This window comes from Rhinolophus sinicus, chromosome 5 (assembly GCF_057876585.1).
Source record: "Rhinolophus sinicus isolate RSI-liver-muscle chromosome 5, RSI-T2T, whole genome shotgun sequence".
Lineage (NCBI taxonomy): Eukaryota > Metazoa > Chordata > Mammalia > Chiroptera > Rhinolophidae > Rhinolophus > Rhinolophus sinicus.
In genome coordinates this window covers 35,773,086-35,789,417 of record NC_142505.1, presented here as the reverse complement: position 1 = coordinate 35,789,417, position 16,332 = coordinate 35,773,086, and the positions used below count along the sequence as shown (strand labels likewise).

The 16,332-nt window shown below is 40.7% G+C and overlaps 1 protein-coding gene across 2 annotated transcripts in view; it reads left to right on the top strand.

Moving 5' to 3' along the window:
• The first annotated feature begins 3,917 nt into the window (after nt 1-3,917).
• The window catches only part of STAG1 (STAG1 cohesin complex component), a 354,275-nt gene continuing 341,860 nt past the window's right edge, over nt 3,918-16,332 (top strand). For both annotated transcript variants that reach the window (XM_019747971.3, XM_019747962.3), the window contains exon 1: nt 3,918-4,110. The gene's annotated coding sequence lies outside the window, so the exon portion shown is untranslated. The remainder of the gene's footprint in view (nt 4,111-16,332) is intronic.

The following is a 16,332-nucleotide window of genomic DNA, read 5'->3' as shown; positions in this document are numbered from 1 at the left end:
AAGGGCTGACTGCTGTTGTGGATCTCAGGCTATGCAGTGTCAGGGGGAGGAGTGGGGAAGGATTGGGGAGGTACTCACCTCGTGGTCCTCTCACCTGCCCATTCCTGCCCCCTATTTCATTTGCTGGTCTTTTCCTTCTCAGATCAGTATAAAATTCCGCCATAACAATATCAAAATCAATAGGTAATTCAAGATTTTCTGCCTTATGTCCTTAACTATAGCCCTGTCCTGATTAGGTTTATCATGGTCTTCTTCCTAAGTCTTTCTAATTTGCATTCTGATTCGCCCTCACTATTGTCACAATCTAAGGTGACATCTTTGTCCATCACTTCAGACACTTGAATAGACTCTGAAAGAGGGAAAATCATGGAAGAGGCAGAGTCAATGTGACCAGGGATGGGATATCATGACCGGAAACTTAATACTGCGTTTCCCCAAAAATCAGACTGGGTCTTATATTAAGTTTTGCTCCAAAAGATGCATTAGGGATTATGTTCAGGGGATGTCATCCTGAAAAATCATGCTAGGGCTTATTTTCTGGTTAGGTCTTATTTTCGGGGAAACATGGTAGCTTAAGTCACGAGAAAGAGCTGGATGGATTTAAAATACGATCTCTTTATAATTTATTTTTATATTAAACATGCTCCTTGTGAAAAGTAAATATTGCATAGAGAAGTTTAACATGAAAAGTAAGAAATTCCTCCCCTCTGAAGACCTAATCCCTTACCCCATAGTTATAAGTAACTGTGGTTAATTATTTCCTCTGTATTTGTATTTGAAGGATTGGTGTTAAGGGAGATGATGGCTCTTGTATGAGACAGGTTAAGTTTAGGATTATGATGTTACATCTTGGTGGCAATGTTCCAAGAAATATCTGGATATTTTCAATAGGCAGTTAGAGAAGTGAGAACTAATGACGTAGACCTGGAATTTCCCCCCCCCCCCCTGCATTGTTAATGGTGTGAGAATTAAAGAAATAAGGGAGATAAATGAAAGGTAGGGAAAAAAAAAACAGCACAATTCTCAACCCTAGGCAACATCCACATTTCAGAGATGGCCAAGGAATGCGAGGCCCTTGAAGGAGACAAAAGCAATGGTCAGCGAGGTAAGAAAAGTTGAGAAATGCTTCTGTGTTTTAGTGACATGTAAATTCCACTTCCCTGTGAAAATGCAATATAAATATAGCCATAAGCCAATATTTTTACTGTCAAGAAAACATATAGCAAACATAAATGCATTTTATGCTGTATTTTACTGCAGAACTTTCTGCTGCTTGCTCTTGTTCACCAGTCTCCTCCTCTTAGTTTCTATATGATGGACTTTGGGCCTCATTTCTACCTAGACATGTGGGGACTTCAAGTTCTCCCCATGCCTCAGCTTTCTTTTCAGTTCTACTCCGGCTATTGTGACAACCTCCCTCCTGTCCCAGTGTGGTAGGCAGACATCTAAGATGGTCCACAATCGTCCCCAGTTCCTGGTATTCATACCCTTGCATAATTCCCTCTTCATGAGTGTAGGCTGGACCCAGTGAGTTGATTATATGGCATAGGTCATGGGATGTCATGTCCATGATTAAGCTATAAAAGATTATAAATTCTGTCTTGCTCTGCTAGCAAGACTCTCTCTATTGCCTCTGGGTTTGGACGTTTTGATGAAGTAAGCAGCCACGTAGTAGAGGCCCAAGAGGGAAGGAGCTGAGGGCAGCTTCTAGCTAACAGCCATCAAGGAGCTGAAGTCCTAGGTCCAACATCCCATGAGTAACAGTGTTGCTAACAACACTTGAGTGAGCTTGGAAGCTGATTCTTCTCTAGTAGAACCTTCAGATGAAATCACAGATCCTGCGCCAAAATTGTGATTGTGAGATACTGTGAAGCAGAGGACCCAGCTCAGCTGTGCCCAGATTCTTGACCCAAAGAAACTACAAGATATATGCGTGTTGTTTGAAGCAACTAAGTTTTGGAGTAATTTTTACACAGCAACAGATAACTAATAAACATACCAAATCCCTAATGCTGGTTGTCACAGAAGTGTCCCAAATCTCAAGTGTCAGTCTCTAGGAATGCAGGAAGGCTAGTTTAGGAGAGTGATGGCTGAGGCCTGAACCAGGACAGTGACAATGGCAATAGAGAAGTGTATAGGAGGCAGGACCAGCAGGACTTGATCAATTGAAAGGTGGGGGATTAAGGAGAAGAGATGACCTGGGCTCCCAGGTGGAGAGTGAGGTACACAAAAGGTGCGGTGATGGGGAGATGGTTTTGCGTATTATTACCTGTTTTCGAGCTAGAAAAATAGTTTTAGACTTCCCTAATCTGTTTAAAAGCACATCTGGTGGGAAAGTGTGTAGGGGTGTATGAGGTGTGATCAAACAATATGGTGACTGTTTAAATAAAAAAAAATTTGTTACAGTAAAAGACACATTGCCATTAATCCCCCTCAAATAATCCCCCATGCTTCGAACACACTTATTCGATCATTTTTGCCGAGTCATTTTCTGAGGCAGTTCTGGAAATCCTCTTTCATGAGTGTCTTTAGTTGTGCTGTGGTAGCTTTAATCCCAGGAAACCAGATGAAGTTAATTTGTTAGTATAGATTGCGACTGGCACATTTAATAATACGATAGAAAGAGTCTGCGGAGAATATGATAGGAAGTCAACTAGATTAGCAAAAAAACAAAACAAAACATAAGTGGAAGTCCAGTCTTGAATTTATACCCAACTAGGTTGGTTGTGTCTTTCTCCAGTGAAAAGCCACACACTCTGATCACTGGGAGAGAAACCAGAAAGGGGTAATTTACTGGAGATTGGCCCTGAAGACTATAAAGCAGTTGATTGTAAGGCAATATTGAAATAGAGCTGGCTATAGCAACAGTGAATTTAGTCATAAATGGGGTTGATGACCTGGGAGATTAGGGATTTTTTTGTATTGAAAAGTTGTGAGCAGGTGTAAGGTAGGAGACACACAGTCAGGGCCACAGCGAGGCGGGTGGAAAGTAGGGAAAGGCGACTTTTACCAGCGGATTTTGCTCATGATCTCACGTTAGTCAATTATTTCCCTTTTGGCGATAGGAATGTCCATTTCGGAGCCACTGAGACTAGTCCTAGGCTGTGGGAGGAGAAATCTAATTAAAAAACTGAGGATCTATTTTCCTAGTCCAGCTGCATTCCTTCTTCACTAACTGGCCAATGCTGCCGCCTTATGCAAAGCCGGCAGCGCGGACAAGATGTGCTTTAGAGGCAGGAACAACGCCAATCAGTCTGGGGCGGGCACTGTTGGGTCCAGATCCCCGGCGAGGGAGGTCCCAAACAGTCCTTGAAACCTTTTCACCCCCTCCAGATAAAGCGCCTCGTGAACAGTCAACAATAAATCGCTAATACAATGCTAGGCTCTGAAGCCCGGATTAAACACAGGAGAGGAGGAAGCAGGGTTTTGCGCGTTTTCCGTCCTGGGCAGCGGGGGTGGGGGCAGCCGGGCGGGGATGCAAGGGAGCGCCAGTCCCGCAACCAGGGGAGGGGCCTCGTTGAAGGGGCCGGGGGTGGGTTTCCCTCCCAGGTTTCGGAAAAGCTCCAAAAATGGCGGGCGGCAACATAGCTAGCGGGCCGCGCAGGCGCCAACGTAGCCGTCCTTCCGCCCGCCTTAGGCGTCTCACGAAAGGTCCACAGCCCCCTCTCCGAGCAGTATCGGCCACTTGCGATTGGTTGAGCTAGGCTAGCGCTCCCGGCGGGGGCGGGGCCGCCACGCAGCGGCCACGTTTCCCGCCCTGCTGGTGCGCGTGCGCGTTATCCCATTGGAAAGTGCGCGCGTCCCCGCCGTGGCCCTCGGCTCGCGCCTCCGCTCCCTCCCCTTTCCGGGCAGGCCGGTCCCGTCAGCGAGGCAATAAGCACTGCGGCCAGCAGAGGGCGGTCCGGACCCAAGTCTGCAGCGGCGCCATTGGCGTGTGGAAAATGCCACCAGATGGCGGGTTAGGATTGCAGCTCCGTTGAAGGCGCGGCCCCCGCTCCCGAACCCCCGGCGACCACCCCGTAACAACCCCCCCACATCGGGAATAACACACCGGAGACTTTTGGGGGGAAACTAGGTCGACGGCCGGCGGCGCCCGGATGGGCAGCTGAGGTGAGTGCGGGCGGCGGCGACGGCGGCGGGGGGCGGGAAAGAGGGGGAATGCGGCGGCAGCGGCGCGGGGGCTGAAAGCGCGGATCCAAGATGGAGGCCGAGCGAGAGCGAGAGAGCGCGAGCAGGGAGCGGGCGGGCCCGGCGCGGGCTCCGCGCGGGGGAGGGAGGCCGCGCGGGCCTGTGCAGGGTGCGGCGGTCGCTGGCCGTCCGGGCACACTTGGGGGCGGCTGTGGGCGCGACGGGCACCCCGGAGCTTTCGTCGCTCCTCACTTATCCCGCGGGCCCCGAAAATTGTGCCCCCGCCCGCTCGAGCACTACGGCGACGGGCGCGGACGCCTTTGTGGCGCGCTCGGGCCCGCCGCCAAGCCCGCCCTCTGCCCCCCCGCCCCTACTCTCGGGACTCGCCAGCGCCCGGTGGGGCCGGGCCGAGGCAGGCTGGTGCGAACGCCTTCCGCCGCTCGCCGCCCTGCGTTTCTGCGGTGTTTTCGCGGCAGCGTTGTCACATGACAACGAGCTCGCCTTGGTTGAGGGGCCTGGGGGTCGCTCGGCGTGGCGGCCGGCCCAGGCCTCTTTTTGGTGGGGTGGGGCAGGGGGCTGGCGACAGGGAAAGGGGGCGTCTAAGCCTGGCTTCCCGCTATCTTCACTCCCCGCCCCCGACGGAGGCCTCCTTGGGAAACGTGTCCAGGCCCGAGCACTGCCCCGCTAGTTTGCCAATCCCCGGGGAGATGAGACCAATAAAAGTTGTTTTCCCTCCTTTCTCGGGGTGGGGGCGGGGTGAAGAGCTGGGAAACTGGAGTGCCTGGAGTTGGACCTGGGGCCTCGATTGCAGGGTCCGAACAGGGTGCTTCTTGTGTGCTGTGAGGACTGAGAAATTTTCAGGTTTTAAGATCGTCACGTCACCCCTTCTACCCACATTTGAAATGTTATCGATTCTCTTCACATTGCAGAGAATCGTGCCCCAGGCATATAAATCATGGATGGGATGGTGTTGGAAGCTTGTGGACTCAAAACAATGCTGTTTATACGTGATGCTGTTTGCATGTGACGATAGCGAATTATTTGGTGTTAACATTGGTGTTAAGATGATAAATATAGTTTATTCCTTTTCGTGGTTGTTACTACAAAGGACTATTTTGCATCTCAGCAGGTAAAGTTAGTGTTAAAGTATTTGAATTGGCATAAAGAAAGTTATGTGATTTGTAACTTACGTGGAATTTGAATATAATTCCATCTTTTAGTTTTTTGTGTTTTTAAGAAAATTGCACATTTTGATGGTGAAGCACTTAGGGAAATATACACCACAGTGAAAATAAAAGCGACTTGTTTATTGTATGACATATTGTACCACGTTCTCATAATTATGATGTATGACGAGTTCAGACTCAACAAATTTATCCAAGGTGTGGAATATTAAAAGATTTGGAAAGGTTGCTTAATTGCTTTTGATTTTTGAGAATACTTACAAATTGTTTGCTATCTAAATAAAGTTCTAGAAAACCTACAGGTGTTTTGTTAAAACTTTTTGCTTTACATTTTCGAAATGTACTTTATATTTATTCAAGTATCTACCAATGGTCATTTTTACAATCAAACTACTTTTGAATGAACATTTCTCTGTATCCTCTTTAGTTTTGATATTCTGACAAAGCTAAGGGATATTTAAATAGATGTGAAATTTGGAAAATTGTTATGTTACTAGAATAGTTTTCTTTGAAGACAGTAATACATTTACTGTTAATTTGAATGGCTCTCTTAATGCTTTAAGGGGGCTGTAGTGTAGAGGCAAACACTGAAGTTACTTAAAACATTCCCTAGGTTTGTGACCTTTGGGATGTCACACTGGAGCCTTACTTTTCTCATCACTAAAATAAAGATAATAAATTATATGGTAGTTGTTTACAAGATGTGTGTGAAAAATCCCTTTTTAAATAGCTAAAATTAAAAATTTATGCAATTTTATACTGTTTTAATCTTTGTCCCTTGATTCTGGATTTGTATATCTTTATAATCAGTGCTTTGAGGAGATACAATGCACTGTGGGGAAAAAGATAGAAACCTCTTCTTCCTCTCTTTTTTTCTTTTGATGTCTAGCAAAGTACCACAAATTTAGCAGCTTAAAGAACATCTATTTATTATCTTATAGTTTCTATAGGTCAGCAATCTGGGTACCTTGTAGCTAGGCTCTCAGTTCAGCATCTCACCAGGCTGAAATCAAGATGTCAGGCTGCACTTTTCGTCTGAGGGTCAAGATCTTCCAAGCTCACCACTTACTGGCAGAATTAATTTCCTTGTGGCTGTATGACTAAAGTTTTCTTGCTAACTGTTGGCCAGGGAGGGACCATTCTCATTTCCTTACCACGTGACCACATTGGCAGTTCACAGTGTGGCTGTTTGCTTTAATCTAGGCAAGCTAGACCAGTCTCTGACTTCCTCTATCTCTGACCTCTAGACTCCCTTGTAAAACCTTTAAAATCTCATCTGATTAGGTTAGATCCACCCTGGATAATTTCCCTTTTGGTGAATTTAATTGATTAGAAACTTTAAATACATATGCAAAAATTTATTTGCCACATAACAGTCACAAGAGTTATATCCCATTATATCTACAGATCTCACCTACATTCACGGGATGGGATAATAAAGGGGTGTGAGTCATTGAGGATTCTTAGAATTTTGCCTGCCATGGGGAAAGAAGTATTGTTACATTTGCCTCTTTAGAATCTAGACACACAAGGAGAGCACTGAGGGCAATAATCCTACTTGATAAGTTTACTTGTACTTTATTTTGTCTATCTTTACACTTTTTTCTTTCCCATTCCTGCTACCTCAGTGTAAGTGCCCCCCTCTATAAAAGCATTTTATTGTAGTTAGAGGAAGCTAAAAATAAAAACTAAAATTAAAAAATTAAAAAGGAAGGCAATGAAAGATTATACAATTCTTTGATACCTATTGTTTTTCCCATTTTAGAAATGATACTCTCGGAGAGGTTAATGAATTTAAATGCTTAATATCCAACCTGTTATGGGACAGGTAGATTCACACAGTAATTACATCAGACAGCTGCTGTAGTCTAATTGGTCCAGCAGCTTGTGAGGAAGGAATTCTTATGGAAAGGAGTAGTATTTGAACATGGTGTAGCAGGGATATTATTGGTGGAACAAAGAAGGTAGCAGAAGTTTGGTCATAGTATAGGGGACAGTTTAATAGTCTGTTGACATAAGAAATGTCCAGACCTGTAGAGAATTTTTATAAGAGTTTATTTGAGCCAAACTGATGACAATGGTGAGAAGCAAGATCTCAGATGCTCCATAGTTTTGCAGTTTCTTTTATACATTTGGAATTAAGAGGGAATGTAAGGAAGATTACATGAAGGTGGGAGAAGGCAAGGCCAAGGTGGGGATTGGATTACAGGATAATTAATAAGATTATGTGCTTTCTTGAGGGTAGTTACGCTTCCCAGTAGTCTGAAAAAGAGGCATTTCAAAGTTGTGTTAACTTATGCACAAAAACAATGGACAGGGCTTGCTTAAGGCAAAGTTAGAACTAGGGAGGTTACAGGCCTGAGGTTTGACTACCCACCATAACCTGCCCAGTTAGGAATTTATAATCATTGCAAATTAGTGTCTTGGACCTCGTTTCTAAGATCCCTTTAACATTTTTAGTCTCTGTTGAAATAATTAGGAAATTGACTCTGAGTCAGGTAATGCAGTGTTTGATTTGAAAGTCTTTAGTTTTGAAAAACCTAAGTCTTATCAGCAGGTTCCTATTGCCTCTCATCTTCCAACTGGTTAATCCAATAATTCATGCTTTCCTCCCGCTGATAAGGGTAGAGATCAATTACATTAATATTTAGATAGTATTTGTAGTTTTTGGTGAAGCTTTGGGTGTGTGTTTGCTGCTTTATTTGGCGAGAAAGAGATTAATAAATGCTTTCATATAATTGTATTCATTATAAGTTATTCAAACATTTATTGAACATCTACAATGAGCCATACACTGTTGGTAAAAGACATTAAAGCATAGTTTTGTGATATACAGAAGAGGCGATTCACGACTTACAACTTAGGTGATACCTTCTCCAAAAATCCTTTCCTGATTGCCCCCTTTTCCTTTCCTCAAATCCAGGGTTGGTCTAAGTGATCTTCCTTTGTGTTTTAGTGGTATGCTGTACCAGGGCTGCCATGATTGATTGTGGAATTGGTGCTCTGCATAAAGGTGTCTGGCCAAGGGAGTTGGTGGGGCTGAAATCAGATTTTATCTGCTTGACAAAGTGTCCATTTGTTTTTTCATATTTTTCTAATTCACTGTCTAATGCACTTTCTGATGCCCAAAGGAGGCCTTTATTTTCCTATTTCTTAAAAAGAATTTGTGTATGCTAGCAGATATCTACCTTGTGCATTAGTGTACCATTAAGAACATTCTATAGTGTGTTTTTTTGTATCCAAGTTTTATAGTAGGTAATAAATCCTGTGAAAGTTAGCTAGGCAAGAGTGGGATGATGGAGATGGGAATGGCCTGGCAGGTGAATGCAAAGGGCAGTGTTGTGATCTAATGTTGCCAGTTGGTTCTGAAACTTTGACCCCTGCACCAGCAGTGTCAGCATTACCTGGGAACTTGGCTAGAAATGCAAGTCCTTGGACCTCACCCCAGTTGGACTGAATTAGAAATTCTGGAGATAGAGACCAGTAATTTGTGTTTTAACAGGTTCTTCAGATAATTCTGATGCAGGCTGAGTTTGAGAGCCACTACTACATAAAGCCTACTTCTTGAAAGCATTAGTTAAGTGTGTGTTCAGAGCATGGAGTAACTGGAGGAGTGATTAAGATGTAGAACTGTAAGCAGTGACCAGAGTGTCTGGTGTGCCAAACTAAAGAGTTTGAACTTTGTCCTTAGGCCAGTAGCTGTGCATTACAATCGCTTGGGAACTTAAAAAATATGCCAATGATTGGGATCTACTCCGGACCAAATCACACCAAATCTCTGAGTTTCTGATGTATACTGAGGGTTGTGAACTATGTAACTGACCAAACTTGGTTAATGATTGTAGTAGTGTACATGTTTGAGAATGTGTCAAATACTGTGTCGAATAGCATGATGATAATTAACACAGCAATCTCACTTAGGAATTATTTCCATTTCACAGGTCAAATAGAGAGATTAAGTACATTTTCCCTATATTACCTAGCTAGGAAGTGGTGGGTTTGAGTGTAGGTTTTTGTGACTCTAACGTCTAGTCTCTTAAGCAGTCTTTTTTTTTTTTTTTTTTACCCAGGTTTCATAACCTTAAATGAGGAAATAATCTTTATTTTACTAACCTCTAAGTGAGATTTAGCGTTTCCTTTGGTTTTTGAATGTAGACAACAAATCACAATTGTGTTAGCAGTACCTGTGCTTTGTTACCAATAGAAATCAGAAATATTAAATTAAAGATGTTGCAGATATCTCAAAAAAATGTTTTTATCCTAATCAGTACTTTAAAAATTAGGGTATGGAGGTGGCCGGTTAGCTCAGTTGGTTAGAGCGTGGTGCTGATAACACCAAGGTTGCCGGTTCAATCGCTGCATGGGCCACTGTGAGCTCTGTCCTCCTTAAAAAAAAAAAAAAAAAAAAAGTTATTGTTATATCTACCTATAGGTTTTTTTATTTACTGTGTTAAAGAAGCATATATATTACTGTATCATAAATTTGTTTTTAATATGTTGATACTGTGTTTCCCCAAAAATAAGACCTAGTCGGACAATCAGCTCTAATGCGTCTTTTGGAGCAAAAATTAATGTAAGACCCGGTCTTATTTTACTATAAGACTGGGTATAATATAACATAATATAATGCAATGTAATACCAGGTATAATATAATACAGTACTGGGTCTCATGGTAATTTTTGCTCCAAAAGACGCATTAGAGCTGATTGTCCAGCTAGGTCTTATTTTCGGGGAAGCACGGTAATTATATCTGAATGTAGTTAATAATTCCCTTTTTAAGCATGGTACTGTTTGCTGAGGGAGAGAGTTTAATAGGGAATAAAAGCATCCATTTGTTTGGTTATCTCTCAGAATAGAGATCCTTATATAAGAGACAATTTCATTCTCCTTTGACATGTTTTTCATTACATGTCAATGTTAATTAAATTAAAAAATACTTTGTTTAGAGTGTTTTTTTCTTAGCACTTGCATTATCTCACCAGGCATTCTAACTATCCTATATATTGATACAGTGCTGTTTAATAGAACTTTCTGCTGTTGAAAGTGAAAATGTTTTGTATGTGTGCTGTCTGGTATGGTAGCTATTAACCACAATGATGCAAAGAAACAATATGATAATACGGTAGTTAACAGCAGTACAATAATATTATATAATAATAGCTAACAGTACTTCTTATGTACCAGGTATTGTTCTAAGCGTTTTACATATATTAATTTAGGTAATCCTTACAGCAACCCTGTGAGGTGGGTACTATTGTTAAGTCTCAGTTTACAGATGAGGAAACTGAGGCACAGAGAAGTTAAGGGATTTTCCAGAGGTCACATAGATAGTAGGTAGCAGAATGAGATTCAGACCGTGGCAGTCTGTCTGGCTTCCTTTATGTTCCCCTTTATAATATACTCTTTTGTCACTTATCTCAAACCCTCAAATGCATATATAGAATGTTGTCAGAAACAGTGTTAAAAAGGAATTTAAATCATTTTATTCTAATTATTAACTAAAAATTGTGTAGATTTTTTTAGTTTTTAGTACTTTGCCCTTTGTTTGTATTTAAGTATAATCATGAACTTAGTTTACTATTTTATTTTCTGTAAGTAAACTTGTATTAGATGTAGTAGGTATTTTTACTAATCAACACTGATATTGTTAAACAGTAACTTCTATTTTCCCCCCAAAGGTTAATTTAAAGCTGAGTTCAGAAATTGAATGTTAATACAGGCAAACTTTGTTTTATTGCCCTTGGCTTTATTGTACTTTGCAGTATTGCGCTTTTTCTAAGTTGAAGGTTTGTGGCAACCCAGTGTTGAGCAAGTCTATTGGCATCATTTTTCCAACAGCATTTGCTCAATTCATGTCTGTGTCACATTTTGGTAATTCTTGCAATATTTCAAACTTTTTCATTATTACTGTATTTGTTATGGTGACCATTGATCAATGATCTTTGATTTTACTGTTGTAATTATTTTGGGTGCCACGAACCATAGCCATGTAGGACGGCAAACTCAATCTATAAATATTGTGGGTGTTCTGACTGCTCCATGAACCAATTGTTTCTCTTCTCTCTCCTTCTCCTTGGGTCTCCTTATTGTCTGAGACACAATAATACTGAAATTAGGGCAATTAATAACCCTAGAGTGTTCAAGTGAAAGGAAGTGTCATGCGTCTCTCACTTTAAATCAAAAACTAAAAGTGATTAAACTTAGTGAGGAGGGCATGTAAAAAGCTGAGGTAGGTTGAAAGCTGAGATAGACCGAAAGCTAGGTTTCTTGCACTAATTAATTAGTTAGCCAAGTTGTGCATGCAGAAGAAACGTTCTTGAAGGAAATTAAAAATGCTACTCCAGTGAACACACGAATGATAAAGCAAAACAGTTTTACTGCTGATACGGAGAAAGTTTGGTGTTCTGCATAGGTAGAAGATGAAACCAGCCACAACATTACGTGAAGTCAAAGCCTAATCCAGAGTAAGGCCCTAATTCTCTTCAATTCTATGAAGGCTGAGAGGTAAGGAAGCTATGGGAGAAAAGTTTGGACTACCAGAGGTTAGATCATAAGGTTTAAAGAAAGAAGTCTCTATAACATGAAAGTGCTGATATAGAAACTGCAGCAAGTTTTGCAGAAGATCTAGCTAAGATAATTAAGGTGGCTACACTAAACAGATTTTCAATGTAGACAAAAGCCTAATATTGGAAGAAGATGCCATCTAGGACTTTCATAGCTAGAGAGAAGTCAATGCCTGGTTTCAGAGCTTTAAAGGACAGGCTGATTTTTCTTGTTAGGGGCTAATGCAGCTGATGACTTTAAGTTGAAGCCAGCGGTCATTTACCATTCTGAAAATCCTAGCGCCCTTAAGAATTATGCTTTATCTCTCTACTCTGCTTGTGCTTTATACATGGAATAGTAAAGCCTGAATCACAGCACATCTGTTTACAATGTGGTTTACTGAATGTTTTAAGCCCACTGTTGAGACCTTCTACTCAGAAAGAAAGATTCCTTTCAAAATCCACTGCTCGTTGACAATGCACCTGGTCACCCCAGAGCTCTAATGGAGATGTACAATAAGATTAATGTTGTTTTTGTGTCCTGTAACACAACATCCATTCTTCTACCCATGAACCGAGGAGTAGTTTTGACTTTCAAGTCATGTTATGTAAGAAATACATTTTGTAAGGCTGTAGCTACCATAGAGAGTGATTACTCTGATGGATGCGGGCAAAGTAAATTGAAAACCTTCTGGAAAGGATTCACCATTCTAGATGCCATGAAGAACATTCGTGATTCATGGGAAGAGGTCAAAATATCAACATTAACAGGAGTTTGGAGGAAGTTGATTCGAACCCTCTTGGATGACTTTGAGGGGTTCAAGACTTCAGCGGAGGAAGTAACTGCAGATGTGGTGGAAACAGCAAGAGAACTAGAATTAGAAGCAGAGACTAAAGATGTGACTGGATTGTTGTAATCTCATGATAAAACTTTAAAAAATGAGGAGTTACTTCTTATGGATGAGCAAAGAAAGTGCTTTCTTTAGATGGAATTTACTCCTGGTGAAGATTCTGTGAATATCGTTGAAATGACAACAAAGGATTTATAATATTGTATAAACTTAGTTGTTAAAACAGCAGCAGAGTTTGAGAGGATTGACTCCAATTTTGAAATTTCTAATATGAGTTAATATGGTATCAAACATCGCATTCTGTAGAGAAATCATTTGTGAAAGGAAGAGTCAACCTATCAATCTATGTGGGAAACGTCATTGTTTTATTTTAAGAAATTGCCATAGCCACCCCAACTATCAGCAGCCACCACCCTGATCATTCAACAGACATCAACATCGAAGCAAGACTCTCCACCAGCAAAGATTATGACTTGCTCAAGTCTCAGATGATGGTTAGCATTTTTAAAATTAAGGTATGTACATTTTTCTTTCTAGACTAAATGCTATTGCACACTTAATAGACTACAGTATAGTATAAACAATTTTTTTGTCCACTGGGAAACCAAAAAATTTATGACTCACTTTATTCTAATGGTCTGGAACTGAACCTGCAATGTTCCTGAGGTATGCTTGTATAGTTATTTTATTTACCAAAACTAATTGAAATGTATTTCTGAGGTCATTTTGTTATGAATTGGCTTTAGTTAGTGGATATTTGGCTTTCCTTAGTCAACATATGTGAATAACTAACCTGTGTTACACTTAGTATGTTATATTCCTGGAGGCCCAGAAGGTGAGGTTATCTTAGGTATAGAATTCCATTTTTACCACATTCAGGGCAAGCTAGTGGTAGAGTAAGATTAAAAGGGGCAAGAGAACTGTAATTTTTCAGTTATCTGTTGTAGGCATTGTGCTTGGTGCTTTACATACTTAGTCATCTTTTATTGAATACAGGCTGTTTATATGCCCATCCAATGTTTTAGATTCATTACATATGTCATTTAATGTGCACCCAACCCTTCAGAGAACATGATGACAGCAAAGATATTTTGCAGATGAGGGCTTTGTTAGGCTCTTCCTCTCCCCACCACTCTCCTTTTCTGCTTCAAGGGAAAATATTCATAGATAATTGGGGAATGAGATGGAAGTAGTGCTGAGGTTATCATAGATGACAGCTGATCTAGTACGTACGGTTCTCCAGTTACACATTTGTTCATTTTGGCTACATGCTAGAAATAATGCAGGCAAGGTATTTGTTTTCATGTGAGAGATTGTCAGTAATCAGGTAAACAAAATATCATTTACTGTGACCAATGCTATTGGGAGAATAAATGTGGGATACTGTGATGGGTAATAATGGGATACATACATTCAATAGGGAAAGTGAGGAAAGACATCTTTGAAGATGTGATGTTTTAGCTGAGACAGGCATAGAACCTGGGCAAAAATGGTGCAGGCCCAGGAAGAACAAAGGTAAAAGCTCTATAGCAGAAATGGCTGTGGTATTTTAGGAACAGTGAGAAAGTCATAGTGACTGGAAGGAGCATAATGCAGGACGAGTGTAGTAGCATCACATGGGATTAGAGAGGTAGGCCAGAATCTGGATTGTGTAAGTTACGTTCGGGTTAGTAAGGACTCTAGGGAGTGCAGATTTTATTATAAGTAAAATGAGAAACCATTGGAGTGTTTTATGCAGTGGAACATTTAAAAAATATTGTTCTAACACAGTGGTTCTCAACTGCAGGTGATTTTGCTTCCCAGGGGACATTTGGCAATATCTGCCAACATTTTTGGTTGTCACAACTGGGGGTGATGGTGTTAGTGGGTAGAGGCCAGGGATGCTGCTAAACATTCTTCAGTGCACAGATAAGCCCTAACAAAGAATTATTGGCCCCAAATGTCAGTAGTGCCCAGTTTGAGAACTTCTGCTTTAACTGCTGTGTGAATATTGGATTGTGGTGGGGGTGGAATGAAAGGGGAGGATTAGGTTTTTGCACTGTCCAGGTAACAGATGATAGTGCTTTGGGCCATGGTTGTAATAGAGGTAAATAAGAGAAGTGTTCTCATTCTGTATGTGTTTTAGAGATAGCGTAGACAATGAAGGAAAGGGATGAGTTAAGGATGATCTCCAGGTTTCGGACTTTAATAATTGAGCGGAGATGGTGCATCCTAAAATGGGGAAGACTACAGGGAAGACAAAGAATGAATGGTCCTGAGTTTTACAATCTTAATTCATGGAACCTGAGTTGCCTTTAATAGAAGGCAACACTATTTTAGTACAATGAGAAGGTAACGTGCTACATGCCTGTGCAGTCTATAATTGGTTGCAACCAGCCACTTCTTGCTTCGAAATCTTTTATCTATGCCCAGAGATTTGGCAGTTTCTTTTGCCTTTATTTGCATTGGTTGGTATGTGATAGGCTATCCTTTTGCATGTATCTTAGTAACAAAACAATACAGCTTTATCTACTTATTGTTGTTCTCATATCCCGTAAGTCACTTTATTGTTGCTTTGTAAGGAAACATGGAATTGGGATTATTATGAACAATAATGAATATTTGATTTGCTAATCTCGATTTTTGTACCTTTGTGCACAGTAACTTTTTGTTTTAATGCCAAATTATAGAATATTTTAGCAGACATTTTAAAGGTAGTTAAACTCAACATGCATGACACTAACAATGCAAATAACTCAGTTAATACAAGGTTAACAGCTGTGACTGGATGAACAATGACAGCTATGTTTAAATGCTGTCTGTCCAGCACAATTATAAAATGCTATTGATTGTAAGACGCATTTTTATCTCGGAAATGTTAAAATAAAGGGGGGGATATACGTGTTAGAATAGGTGAACTACAGTAGATGGTGAGAAGCTTCTCATACCAGCCCATTTAACATGTGATATGGGTATAAGTGGATGAATAGCGTTACTGATAGTACTAGTGTTAACAGTAAGAATAATTTCTGTTATGGAAACTCACCTTTTGAGGGAGATCACTGGCGGAGAAAATTTGTATTTGAAATGCGTTGTTCAGTGGTAGAATTTGTTGAAAGAATGGCTAAAGAGAATGATTTTTAAGAACTAAGAAATAGTTCTTAGGCAATATATGTAAGCTAAGTGATGAAATTAAAGCAATGAAACTCTGATATGTTTGTTTTGAGGGTGTAGGTCAGTACTAGCAGCACATTTAGTACAGAGTAAGCTATAGACAAATACTCGTGTGTGTGTGTGTATATATATATTTAAATTTGGTTTTATTTTGTATTTTTTATTTTTTGAAGATTTTTATTAAAATGTAACATATAATATTAATTTTAGGTGTACGTCATTAGTGTTAGTCGACAGTACCCACGTGGCACTATACATAGTTATTACCATACTAGTGATTATATTCCCTATGCTTTACATTCCCATGACTATTTTATAACAACTAATTTGTATTCCTTAATCCCTTCATTTTAACCCTGCCCTCAATCTCCCTCCCATCTATTGCCCTGATAGATCTAGTCCCCATCTGACACCTGGCATAGTTATTACACTATTATTGACCATGTTCCTTAATGCTATACCTATATCCCCAT